A 13,963-nucleotide genomic window follows, 5' to 3' on the forward strand; every position below is an offset into this window, starting at 1 on the left:
GTGCAAGAAAACTTAGAGCAAGTGAAAACAAACAAATCACAAGCAATAAACACAATGGACACGGGTGATTTGTTTTACCGAGGTTCGGCCCTCGAAGGCCTAGTCCCCGTTGAGGAGTCCACTTAAGGACGAGTCTTTTTCAACCCTTTCCCTCTCTCCCCCGATCACACAAGGATCGGCGAGCTCTTCTTCTTCTCAAGGATCACTCTCGATCCCACAAGGACCACCACACTCTTTGGTGTCTCTTGCTAGCTTTTACAAGCCTCCAAAACTTTGGAGGAAGTTCGATGGGAGTCAATACTCCACGCACAAATGAACACAAAGATGTAGCACACACTATCTCTCAATGAATCTCACAAGGCGCTAGGGCTAAACTCAATTGAGTAGCTCTCAATTGCTTGCTCTCTCTTTTGTGGCACTTGTGTTGGTTGTAGTGGACTAAATCTTGTGTATAGGATGAATCAATGAATACAAGTGGTTGGGAGGGCTTGAGTATGTCAACTAAATGACTTGGAATGTTGCTTGGGCTCCCACACTTTGAAGTGGCCGGTTGGGGTGGTATTTATAGCCACCAACAAAAATCTAGACGTTGGTGAAGGCTGTCTGTTTGATGGTGCACCGGACAGTCCGGTGCACACCGGACATGTCCGGTGCGACAGCCACGTCACCCGGCCGTTGGGGTTTCGACCGTTGGAGTTCTGACTGCTGGGCCCGCCTGGATGTCCGGTGGCGCACCGGACATGTACTGTAGAGTGTCCGGTGCACCATTACGCGCGTGCCTGACTTCTGCGCGCTCTGGCGCGCATTAATTGCTGTTGCAGGTGACCGTTGGCGCGAGGTAGTCGTTGCCCCGCAGATACACCGGACAGTCCGGTGTACACCGGACAGTCCGGTGAATTATAGCGGAGCAGCTGAAATGAATTCCCGAAGCTGGCGAGTTCCTGAGGCCGCTCTTCCTTGGAGCACCGGACACTGTCCGGTGAATTATAGCGGAGTTGCCTCCGGAATTTCCCGAAGGTGACGAGTTTGAGTTGGTGCCCTCTGGTACACCGGACATGTCCGGTGGTGCACCGGACAGTCCGGTGCGCCAGACCAGAGGAGCCTTCGGTTGCCCCTTTGCTCTTTTGTTGAACCCAATACTTGGTCTTTTTATTGGCTAAGTGTGAACCTTTGGCACCTGTATAACTTGTACACTAGAGGAAACTAGTTAGTCCAATTATTTGTGTTTGGGCAATTCAACCACCAAAATTATTTAGGAACTAGGTGTAAGCCTAATTCCCTTTCAATCTCCCCCTTTTTGGTGATTGATGCCAACACAAACCAAAGCAAATATAGAAGTGCATAATTGAACTAGTTTGCATAATGTAAGTGCAAAGGTTGCTTAGAATTGAGCCAATAAATATCACTTACTAGATATGCATGGATTGTTTCTTTATTTTAAATATTTTGGACCACGCTTGCACCACAAGTTTTGTTTTTGCAATTTCTTTTGTAAATTCTTTTCAAAGTCCTTTTGCAAATAGTCAAAGGTAAATGAATAAGATTTTTGTGAAGCATTTTCAAGATTTGAAATTTTGTCCCTTTGTTTCAAATGCTTTTCCTTTGAATAAACAAAACTCCCCCTCAAATAAATTCTCCTTTTAGTGTTGAAGAGAGTTTTAAGATATCAATTTTGAAGGTATTACTTTCTCCCCCTTTAAAAACACAAAGAGATACCAATTTGAAATTTACCAATTGAAAATCATTAATTTTAAAATTAGGTGGGTGGTGGTGCGGTCCTTTTGCTTTGGGCCAATACTTTATCCCCCTTTGGCATGAATCGCCAGAAACGGATACTTAGAATGAAATATAGGCCCTTTTATTTCTCTTCCCTTTGGCAAACAATTGAAATATTCAATTGAAATAGAGATATGAGTGAAGATTATACCAAAGTGAAGAACTATGCGGAATACCGGCAAAGAGTGGATAATACTGATGGAGTTGAGTGGAAGCGTCGTCTTTGCCGAATACTCCATTTCCCTTTCAATCCTATGACTAAGCATGAGAATATACTTGAAAACACATTAGTCATAGACATAAAAGAGATATGATCAAAAGAATATGTCAAATTAAGCATGATCATAATTCTATATAACATAGATTGCTCCCCCTAAATATGTGCATGGAGAGGAACATATATTTTGGCCTAAAATGCCAATTGCACATAATTAGGTTAATGAGAACATATCTATATCATACAGAATGTGAAGTGCATTGTGTCATAGAATAAGTGTGATGCTTATGACAGTTTATGCACTTATGAAAGCATGTTGTAAACATTTCAAGCATTTTCCCTTAAGGATTTCAAAGAGGCTTAAGGACCATCCACCTTTGGAATAAAGACAGCTTATCCTCGTTACAAGGTTAAGCTTTAATCTCTTTGACAATTAAATCACTTCATCTAGTTTCAACAAAGATGCATTAAAGCATGAATGAATTTTTGAGAAGTTAAACTAGATATGAAGCAGGGATATGCATGGACATGCTTTCTCTTCCTTTTAAACAAGATATGTAAAGAGAGTATAGAAAAGGAAGATTTAGGTACAAGTTTAAATGAAAGGAGATAGTTTTACCTTTTGTACCTTTACATAGGGACACTCTCTTCATTGTGCTTTGTCCTTAGTCTTAGATGCTTAAGACTTATTCTTAATGACAATATATGGAAATATTTTGCACAAGAGAGAGTTCTACAACTAGTGATCTTTTCAAGTTATTGTTTAGCATATATCAAATGGATCACAAGTTGCATAAATGTATCATGAATTCTCCTTTTAACTTAGTGCATATCAAGAGATATTGATTGATAGTATATACGGCACCAAGAAGCATGATTGTTGATTGAAGTCATTCAATGATCAAACAAATAACAGATGTGATCAAAAGAACAACATACGCATTAGATAATCAGTTAAGCTTAGAGTAGGAGAATCCAGCAAATATGCTACTTTAGAGTGAAAGACAAGAATTTAAAAACAGTAGCATACTTCATGAGAAACTTATTCTTATGCAAGAGACTATATGAAATTACTGAGATAAAGCAATAGTCTCAACAAAATCAAGATATAAGAATAGACTCCCCCTAAAGATATGCATTGAGTATTTGAGTTGAATGGATGTATTTATTTTAAAGACAAATAGGGAGAAGCATTATACATCTTGATCAAGGCTCATAAATTTTGCAATAAACAACTTAAGCCTAGTATTCTCATAATGAAAGTATTTAGAATACTCACAACCACACCATTGATTGTTTTGTAGACCTTATTGTCCAAGTAGGTGTTGTTGTTCTTGATGTCCTCCTCTTTCATTTGAGAGTCCTCCCTTTGTAGTTGTTTCCTATTTTTTTCAAACTTATTGAAAATACTCAAGAAAGATGTTAATAGCACAAGGGAGTATATGATGAAGGATGATTTCTTTTATATAGGAAATAAGCACAATTCATCATCCATAAGTCACACAGACATGAAGTAAAATCCTTAACATTAGTGCACTTTTACTTGAAAAGAGGAACATGCACTATTTTTTAAATTTGATCAATCATAGGAATTTACTTCTTCATATTGATCTTTAATAATTATTACATAAACAAGTCAATATGAGAACATTTATTGCAAAGGTATGAATAGATTCTAATGGATAAGTGCATTAATGACAATGAGATTGAATGCACAACTTAGCCAAATTAAATTTAATAAAGAATCTATTTCTTCACAAAGATATAATTTAGAGTAAACAATCATTGATGGGAACTATATTAAAGAGATGAGTTCCCATACCTTTGCTTTTTACCTTTCTTTCTTTGGGTGAAGAGCAACCCATGAGGCTTGTGCACTTTCTTTTGTAGATATTCAAAAGTAAGCTCAAGAGATGCTTTGTTAGTAACACAAGCACTAGTTTCCATTTTTGTAACCATTTTGATAAGGAATGAAAGGATGGATTACTAAAACATGGAAACTTCATAGCATGAACTAGATTATCCTATAGATGATGTTATGCTCAATTTTATCTCATAAAACAAGCATAAATGAACCCTTAAGTTTAGGAATAAATCTAATTCATGATATGGAAAGCGATAAATGTGAAAGAATCAAATCCAGTTTGAGCAAGTAGAAATACATCATAAAACACTGGATTGATTTTTCTTTTCATGTTAGATTACACGCTTCCAAAGAGAAACTTATTCTCTACAAGTGAGACTACTTGGATTACTTAGATAAAATCATTAGTCTCACTATTCTAGTTATAGAGAGAGTTTTCTTTTTATAAGTGTCCTAAGGATTTGAATTCCTTACATGACACCTTATTCTTGATATATCTCTCTATATCTAGAATCATGGCAATAATAGAATAACTTAGCGAAAAACATGCCATGTGGTACTTTCAACAATTTAAAGCATGTAGATTGCCATAGGATGGAAATGATGAGTATGCAATCTACCATATGATAGGAAATTCTTCAAAGAATGGTAATATAAATTTAAAGGCGTTTGAAGTGCTTCAATTTTTCTATGTGACTACACAAGACACATAAGAAATGATATTCTAAAATACTTGTACTTTAAAAAATGAGTATTACCATCCTTTGGTTTTCCTCCATGTTGTAGGCCTTGATTTTTCGCATATGATATCTCTTCACTTCCTACAACATATAATATCTTCCTCGAGATGATATGAGTTTAAGACATAGCAATTTGAAAAATAACCTTGGGTCAATCACGGATATAGATCATTGAAGATTGATAGCTTGAGTTGATAAAAATTGAATGGACTCTCTCAAGCACCCCAAGGCTTCATATCATCTCCTTTTCCTACAAAGCTTGTCAAGCATATTTTGGTACCCATCGCTTGATGGGTCCATCACAGTTAGTCAACAAAAATCTAGGAACCCAAAAGTCCTTTGTGTTAGCATTAGGTAAACTCATTACCTTTCTAGCACAAGTTGCAATTTTGGGTTGCCTAGTTACATAAGAATTAATTGACAAGCTAGGAGTGGAATTGTTACCAATGGGACAATCCTTGCATTGATGTCCCTTCTTTCGGCATGTGTAGCATAGGCGTTTTTCAAGTTTTGAAGTTTTCTTCTTTCGTTTCTTCCTCTTGGCAATCCTCAAATCCTTGACATTTTCTTTAAGGGATGTAGTGCATGCCACGATTGTTCCCGTCTCAAGCTTCTTCACCATGTGATCACGGTTAACTTGAGAAGGTTGGGCAATGCATTTCCCTTTTAGTTGTGTCAAGCTCATCTTTAGCCTCTCATTCTCTTCTTTGAGCTTTTGATATGTATCATCTTTTGTTCCTGCAAGTTCTAGCTCAAAAGAAGATATGCTTGTTGACGGACAACAAGCATTAGCACATGGTAATATAGTATCAATTTGAATACATGTGCATGAGTGAGGTTGTTGGGATTTTAAGTTTTCTATCACAACCTCATGAGTCAAACTCAATATGATATGATCATCCATAAGATTTTCATGAGAACATAGAAGCATATCATATTTTTCTGGAAAAGCTAGATTTTCAACTTTTAGCTTTTCTACTTGGTCCTTAAGCAAGGTATTCATATTTACTAATTGAGCAATACAATGTAAAGCGTTATCTTGCTCAATTGAAATAGTTTCATACCTGTGGACCAAATTAACATGAGAGCATTTTAGCTCCTCATGTTCTTTAGTCAACTCGTCAAAGCATTGCATCTTCATTGAGAGAATACTCTCTAGCCTTTGACGAGCTTCGCCTTGCTCTCTCGCTCTTTCTAGAAGTTTGAGCATGACCGCCTTATCTTCTTGGCTTAGGCGAGCGTAGAGTTGCACAAAGCTTCTTTCTTCCTCCTCATCCTCATTTGTGCTTCCGCTATCATTTGCATTAGCCACACAACATATGTGGGAATCAAAATGGGAAGACAAACCTTTTGGAGAGGTGGATTCATCGTTTGGTCTACACCGTTCATTTTCTTCTTCTTCCTTGAAAGGGTTAGTATCACAAATACCAAAGGAAGTAGAAGCACAAAATGAACTATCATGTTTGGACTTAATAAATTTGCTTTTAATTCTAGTCCAAATATCATGCATATCACAAATGGGTTTGTCATATTTTATTATGAAGGCATGATAATCTTCTTTGCTGAGGGATTTACTTAAGATGTCATAAGCTAGATAGTTTAAGCGTATACATCTTAAATCTTCTTCGGAGGCATTTTCCCTAGTATAGTTAGGAGGAATAATACTCTTGTCTAAAATTTGTTCTAATTGTGGGTCTACCGCTCTAAAAGCATTTATCACTCTAGTAAACCATGAATCATAATTAGAACAATTGGAAAGTAATATCTCAAGAGTTACCTCCTTGTTCTCCTGGGTTTTCTTGTTCTTTTGGGATCTTCTACGAGCCATCACTTCGAGTTGTTAGACTCAAGATGAAGTGTCTAGCTCCGATACCAATTGAAAGTCGCCTAGAGGGGGGGTGGATAGGCGAAACCTGAAAATTAAAACTTTATCCCCCAACTAGATCCCTTGATAGTGGTTAGAACAAGATATACAAATATAGGAGTATACAAACTAAGTTCTTGCTTGGAAAGAGTATTGCTAAATAATGCGAGAGTGATAAATCAATACAACTAATAAGTTAGAATAACAAAGCAAGAAGCCTTAGATGAGAAGAGCACTAGGACAAGTTCTTTCTTGCAACGTGTTGCTTCACTAAATAGGAATTTAACTTGAAGCAACACCAAATAATATTAGCAAATAACGGTGCAAGAAAACTTAGAGCAAGTGAAAACAAATAAATCACAAGCAATAAACACAATGGACACGGGTGATTTGTTTTACCGAGGTTCGGCCCTCGAAGGCCTAGTCCCCGTTGAGGAGTCCACTTAAGGACGGGTCTTTTTCAACCCTTTCCCTCTCTCCCCCAATCACACAAGGATCGGCGAGCTCTTCTTCTTCTCAAGGATCACTCTCGATCCCACAAGGACCACCACACTCTTTGGTGTCTCTTGCTAGCTTTTACAAGCCTCCAAAACTTTGGAGGAAGTTCGATGGGAGTCAATACTCCACGCACAAATGAACACAAAGATGTAGCACACACTATCTCTCAATGAATCTCACAAGGCGCTAGGGCTAAACTCAATTGAGTAGCTCTCAATTGCTTGCTCTCTCTTTTGTGGCACTTGTGTTGGTTGTAGTGGACTAAATCTTGTGTATAGGATGGATCAATGAATACAAGTGGTTGGGAGGGCTTGAGTATGTCAACTAAATGACTTGGAATGTTGCTTGGGCTCCCACACTTTGAAGTGGCCGGTTGGGGTGGTATTTATAGCCACCAACCAAAATCTAGCTGTTGGTGAAGGCTGTCTGTTTGATGGTGCACCGGACAGTCCGGTGTGCACCGGACAGTCCGGTGCACACCGGACATGTCCGGTGCGACAACCACGTCACCCGGCCGTTGGGGTTTCGACCGTTGGAGTTCTGACTGTTGGGCCCGCCTGGATGTCCGGTGGCGCACCGGACATGTACTGTAGAGTGTCCGGTGCGCCATTACGCGCGTGCCTGACTTCTGCGCGCTCTGGTGCGCATTAATTGCTGTTGCAGGTGACTGTTGGCGCGAGGTAGCCGTTGCCCCGCAGATACACCGGACAGTCCGGTGTACACCGGACAGTCCGGTGAATTATAGCGGAGCAGCTGAAATGAATTCTCGAAGCTGGCGAGTTCCTGAGGCCGCTCTTCCTTGGAGCACCGGACACTGTCCGGTGTGTCCGGTGAATTATAGCGGAGTTGCCTCCGGAATTTCCCGAAGGTGACGAGTTTGAGTTGGTGCCCTCTGGTACACCGGACATGTCCGGTGGTGCACCGGACAGTCCGGTGCGCCAGACCAGAGGAGCCTTCGGTTGCCCCTTTGCTCTTTTGTTGAACCCAATACTTGGTCTTTTTATTGGCTAAGTGTGAACCTTTGGCACCTGTATAACTTGTACACTAGAGCAAACTAGTTAGTCCAATTATTTGTGTTTGGGCAATTCAACCACCAAAATTATTTAGGAACTAGGTGTAAGCCTAATTCCCTTTCAATATGTTGATAACCAGCTTCCAAGGGTTTCAGACGAAGCCAGTTACTGCTCAAGCTTTATTCCAGTGTACCCAGGACCACGAAGAATACCTTCAGGCGTATGTCCGAAGGTTTCTGCGTCTGAGGGCACAGGCGCCAACAGTGCCTAATGAAATTGTCATTGAGGCCATGATTAAGGGACTTCGGCCGGGACCTTCAGCGCAATACTTTGCCAGGAAGCCACCACAAACTTTGGAGAAGCTGCTCCAGAAGATGGACGAGTATATCCGAGCTGACAATGACTTCCGCCAAAGAAGGGAGGAGACATTCAGGTTCTCTGAAATGACCAGGGGCTTCGGAGGAAGATTTCATCCGAGGCACGTCAGGTCAATTCATAACTCCACTCAGAATGATGATAGAGGGAGCCAACAGCAAAGGCCACAATACTCCTCGCAAGCTTCGGGGCAGCAGCAAAGCTCTTTTCGGCCGCCAGCGCCAAGGGGCAGAGGCGCCAGGGGCTTCGGGGGAAGATTTGGGGATCAGCCAAGAAAAATCTACTACCTATTCTGTGGTGAAGACAAGGGCCATACCACCAGGATGTGCCATGTTACCATCCAGAAGCAAAAGGAGATAACAGAAGCTGCAGCACAACAGAATCAGCCGAAGCAGGTCATGCATACTGCTTCGTACCATTCGCCTTACATTCCAGAATATGTAGGGAATCACTCTGCAGCTTCTGTTGCTTCGGCAAGCCAATCCCAAACATCTTGGCAACAGCCTCCACCACCACCACCAACACAACGAGGTCAGCAGCCAGAAGGGAGTCAGCACACTCACCTTCAGCGGGATTTCAGAGAGGAGTCCGAAGCTCGCACAGTCAATAGCACTATGCCAGAGTCGAAGCACATTTACTGAAAATATCCTACCTCAACAGCAGCTTTTCGCATTTTCACATTCAGTATTATTTTCTTTTTAATAAGGAACAATTATGGAGAGTCTAAATGTCTTTTATCGTCTTTCAATTTCTTGTAATAGTTTCGCTTTTTACCATAATGAAAATATATCTTCTCCATAGGCCTAAGTTGCCGAAGCATGAGAATTTATGATGGCAAGGATGACCTTCGAATTATCAAAAATTTGTTCTAAGGAACGCAACGCAATTTTTTCGAAGCAGCAAAAAAGTCGTTCCTAAGGGAGCGCAGTGTTAGTTTTCTATGCCTACAGCGAAAAATAAGCGCTGATTCCGCTGAAAGTAAAAGGCGAAGAAGCTCCTAAGGGAGGCTTACAGCGAAAAATAAGCGCTGATTCCGCTGAAAGTAAAAGGCGAAGAAGCTTCTAAGGGAGGCTTACAACGAAAAATAAATGCTGATTCCGCTGAAAGTAAAAGGCGAAGAAGCTCCTAAGGGAGGCTTACAACGAAAAATAAATGCTGATTCCGCTGAAGTAAAAGGCGAAGAAGCTCCTAAGGGAGGCTTACAGAGAAAAATTAATGTCAACCTTCGGCAAATATCATTTTGCACAGCATTACATCATTACAACATTTGCATAGCATAACATCATACATCATAATGCATCAACAACGCAAGAAGGGGGGTCTCGATATTGATATTCGAAGATTGTTTTGAAGAAATAGTGACAAGGCACAAAAAATAGCCGTTGAAAAGTTATACCATCGTCAAATTCTGAAATGGAAGGACCTATTGATTATTGATTTTACAAGGATTGATCATTGATTTTTACGAAGCATGAAAAGAAGGGAAGGTGTTTTTTCGCTGAAGGCTCAAAAATGGTACTTATATGATGTTTCATGCATCGTCAAAAATAGAATTATAAACAGCTAAAATGTTATATCCAAAGTTACACAATATTACACATGATACTCAGCAAGCATTACAATCTAAATGTTTTTACAGCAACATTTAATCTTCCTTTAAGACTACTTCTGCAGCTTCATTTAGAAGCTGATCAACAACTCTATCCATGATGGCTTCGGTCATTTGTTTAATTTCGTCACCCCCCTTCGTGTGGGGGCCTGGTGATAGCTCAGCAGGTTCTGAGGGAAGAGAAGATATGGATATATTACTATTACAAACCATGAACAAGTTCGAAATAAAAAAATTACAACGAAGAGCCAGTTATCACTAATTAATACCTATTTGTCCTTCGGGCTCTGCGCTTTTCTCAGCAGCCTCTGCTACCTTTCTAGCGTCATGGATGCCTTTTTCGCTTTTTTGAATGATTTCTTGGGCCATTTCTCGGCCGTCATTGTCCCAGATGTCGGTGAAAAATTTCCCACCGACCAGGCTCGCTTCGGCCGAGGGGTCTTTTATATCTTCGAAAGACAAGGCAGTTTCGGATTGCGCTAAAGATTTCACATGCTCACAGCCTTTTCTTTCCAAAACAGTAACAATCCCCCTGGCGCTCTAAAAAGCACAAATGTCTCCGCGGCTATTCAAGATTTCTTCGAAGGCCTCAGCTTCGTGACTGATCCATTCAATCGGGCCTTCTGGATTACCCCTTGTGAAATTTTCTTTGCTAGAGAATGCGCCAACGCTCGCGAAGCTGGATTTTATTTTCTTAGCACATTCTATGGATTTGTCATAGCACCTTTTCTTGGATGCATGAAGCTCTTTAACACTTATTTCCAAATGATTTGCCCATTGATCACTAAGTTCTCGTTTTGTCTCTTCAAGTATGCGTTCTTCTTTAACTCTGGCTAGCTGTTTCCGAAGATCTTCAATTTCGCGTTTCTGGGCTTCAGCTTGAGCCTTAGAGGTAGCTTCGTCTTCCTTTATTTTATCCACCAATGTAAGCAGAATTTTATCTTTTTCCAAAGCTTCGTTCCTCAGCTTAATAACCTCTGTTCGTAGGTTGTTGAAAGCAATATTGTAGCTCTCGTCTTCGGCATTCTTTTGCGTTCTCAAAGCGTTGCTCAGTATTAAACCCTATATGAAAAAGAATTAGTATAAGAATAAAAGAATGGTTCAAAAATTATAAATTTCCAAATATACAATTCTCACACCTTCAGACTATTATATGCAAGGCTATCCGCAAGATCGTCCTTCGTCATAGCACATAGTCCAGCTTCAAGCTTCGGAAACCCCATACTTCTAGCCATCTCCCGGCAGACAGATAATTCTTTGTTGTCTGGGAGACAGTATAGGAAGTCATCTTCGTCTGTCCCATTGAACACTAAGGCCCCCTTCGGATACTTCAGTTCTCGGGCATAGTGATTAGCTTCAAAAATCTCTTCTTCAGATAATTTCTTCCCCGAAGCATGTCGTACAATATAATCACGTATTTTGGAAGATGCTTCGGGGGCAGCAGTGCCAGTTTCTTCACTTAAAATTTGTTCTGCTATTTCTGTTTTTTCGGCTTCCAAGGATTTCACCTTGGCAGGCTCTGAAGGCCCGGCTTCAGTTTCAGACTGTGGCTTTGAAGCTTCGGCGTCAAAGGTTTCAGTGTGCACTTCGGAAGTTTTGGCAATTTTCTTTGGAGTTGTGCTTGAAGATTTAATTGTCTGTAAAACATCTAGCACATTAACCATCCTTTTTCTTTTAGGGGTCACTGCTGGACCCTTATGGCTTTTTGTTGCCTCAGTTTTTGCCGAAGGACTCAAGACTTCTGATGTCTTTACTTCCTCAGCCCTCGTTTCTTCTATTTTTTCAGTCACCGGCACTTCGGCCAGCACTTCAATATTTGGCAGGGGAGCTGTCTCTTTAGCTTCAGTGGCCGAAGGAGTCCCACCGACAAATGCAGGCACTGTGGCCGGTTCAATATAACGTGGCCGGTGTGTGAGAACTTTTACCCTTCTCCTCTTCGGCGCCGGCTCGCTAGGAGCGGCTGAAGCAGTTTCCTTCGCAGAAGATGTATTCTTTCTTTTTTCACCCCGCGCTGGATAGCGGTAGTCGGGGTATACAAACCCAATGCATCAAATACTCGATTGCGTCTCTTCCTCTTTCGGCCTCCGAAGGCCGCTGATAATGCAGTATCTTCGGCCTTTGAGTATACACCAAGCAATTCATCACTGATGGCCTCAATACTTTTTAACCAGTCATCATCCGGCTCAACGAATTTATCTCCGTATTTAAATATGTATTTCAGCCTGACTAGTCCACCTTCGTCAGTTTCTTTAATGGTTTCCTTCGGCATTTCCCATTTTTCCACAAGAGGCCATACTCTGAAGGCAATGTGTTCTTGGACCAAATCCCTTGTCCCAATAAAAGAGCAAACAACACCGAAGGCTCTCTGGCATTCTTCGGCTGCTTCATTCATTTCCACCTTCGGCCTCCGCAGGCCGAAGCGTTGCCAGATGGGACGCATAATGATCCTTTTTATATCTTCCCGTGATTTCAAGTCATTTTTCACGTAAAACCATTCCGTCATCCAGTCGTCGTGCCACCTCTTTCGAAAGGTTGGCACGGGGCAGCTTGACCCAGACCGGGAGCCGAAGCTGTAGCAGCCAAAATTGTTGTGATACTGTTCTTTACCCCAGGGTTTTGTCTCGTACAATAATTCATGTATGTTGCAGAAACTTTTCGCATTAGGTTCCAAACCTTGGCTTCTCACGGCCCACACAAAGATATTCATCCTTATGATTGCTTCAGGGGTAAGTTGGTGAAGGTAGATTTCAAATATCTTCAGTATTTCTACAACAAAACTGCTTAAGGGAAAGCGTAGTCCAGCTTTCAAGAAGCTTCGGAATACCACGACTTCATTTTCCTCAGGAGTCGGACAAGTCTTCTCTCCTTCATCAGCCCTCACAACGGACAAGTCCCGGAAATATCTGCCCCTCATATTGACAAGATGATTTTCTTTAATACTTGATTTACCAAAAACCGCATGGCTTGGTCGCCAAGGTCGATCTTCGGAGTCTTCACCACCACTATCCACATCATAACTGTCACTGTCACCAGTATCTTCAGATAAACCCTCCAAAATTTCCTTAGTAATCTTCTCTGTATTAGTCTTCGACATTGATTGAAGAAAGCCCAGATGCATCTCCTCAGAAAGACTTAGCTTCGAATCACCAACAACTTTTTTATCTTCAGACATCCTTGCAAACGCTGACAAAGTGCTCTCGAACCCGAAGCTTAAAAATCTAAAAAGCCAAGCAAGTGTTGTTGCGCGCAGACTAAAAGTTGGGTGAGTAAAAGCAGTTGGCAAGAGAGTGTGCCAAATAAACTCGTGATGAGCTCTTATTTATACACCTAGTGCGTTGAAAACTGGAGGGTCCCGCTTGTCAAAGACTGTTGCTATTCTAGCAAAGAGAAGGTGTTTTTTCGGACCTTCGGCTTAAGGCCTTCGTCCATATCGCAATATGAATTTATCATTACAGCAAATTAATATTGCGAGGGGCTACTGTTGGGGGCCTTCGGCTTCCGAAGGTCCTCAAAAACATGATTTGACAATGTTTTCCAAGTATGCGAGCAGGTATCTTCGGAATCAGGTTGCGGGTATACAAGAGCATGATCAAGACGAAGCTTGACTGAAATGGAAAGCGATCATGACGAAGGTTGAAACGATCACGAAGCTATGTGCAGAAAAGCTTCGGCATGACAACAGAAAAGGGGAACTGACTTAAAGATAAAAAGTCAAATTAGACCTCGAAGAATTGCTATAGAGTTATTGATAAAAGTAAAGGGCATTAATGTAATTTTACACGGGCTGCGTCCCGTGCCTATAAATAGATGAACAGTACTCCCGTACTGATCACGCTGACTTGGCATTAGCATCACGCTTGTACCCTTACTTTCCTTCAAGCCGAAGGTACATTTGTAATTTGTTGTTTATATAAGTAAAATAAATGGAAATAAATTAATAATAATATTCAAAGTAATTATGTTATTTTCCGTGTTTTGTGTATAAATCTCTCTTATCTTTTATTGTG

The sequence above is a fragment of the Zea mays genome, chromosome 1 (assembly GCF_902167145.1).
Source record: "Zea mays cultivar B73 chromosome 1, Zm-B73-REFERENCE-NAM-5.0, whole genome shotgun sequence".
In the NCBI taxonomy this organism is placed as follows: domain Eukaryota; kingdom Viridiplantae; phylum Streptophyta; class Magnoliopsida; order Poales; family Poaceae; genus Zea; species Zea mays.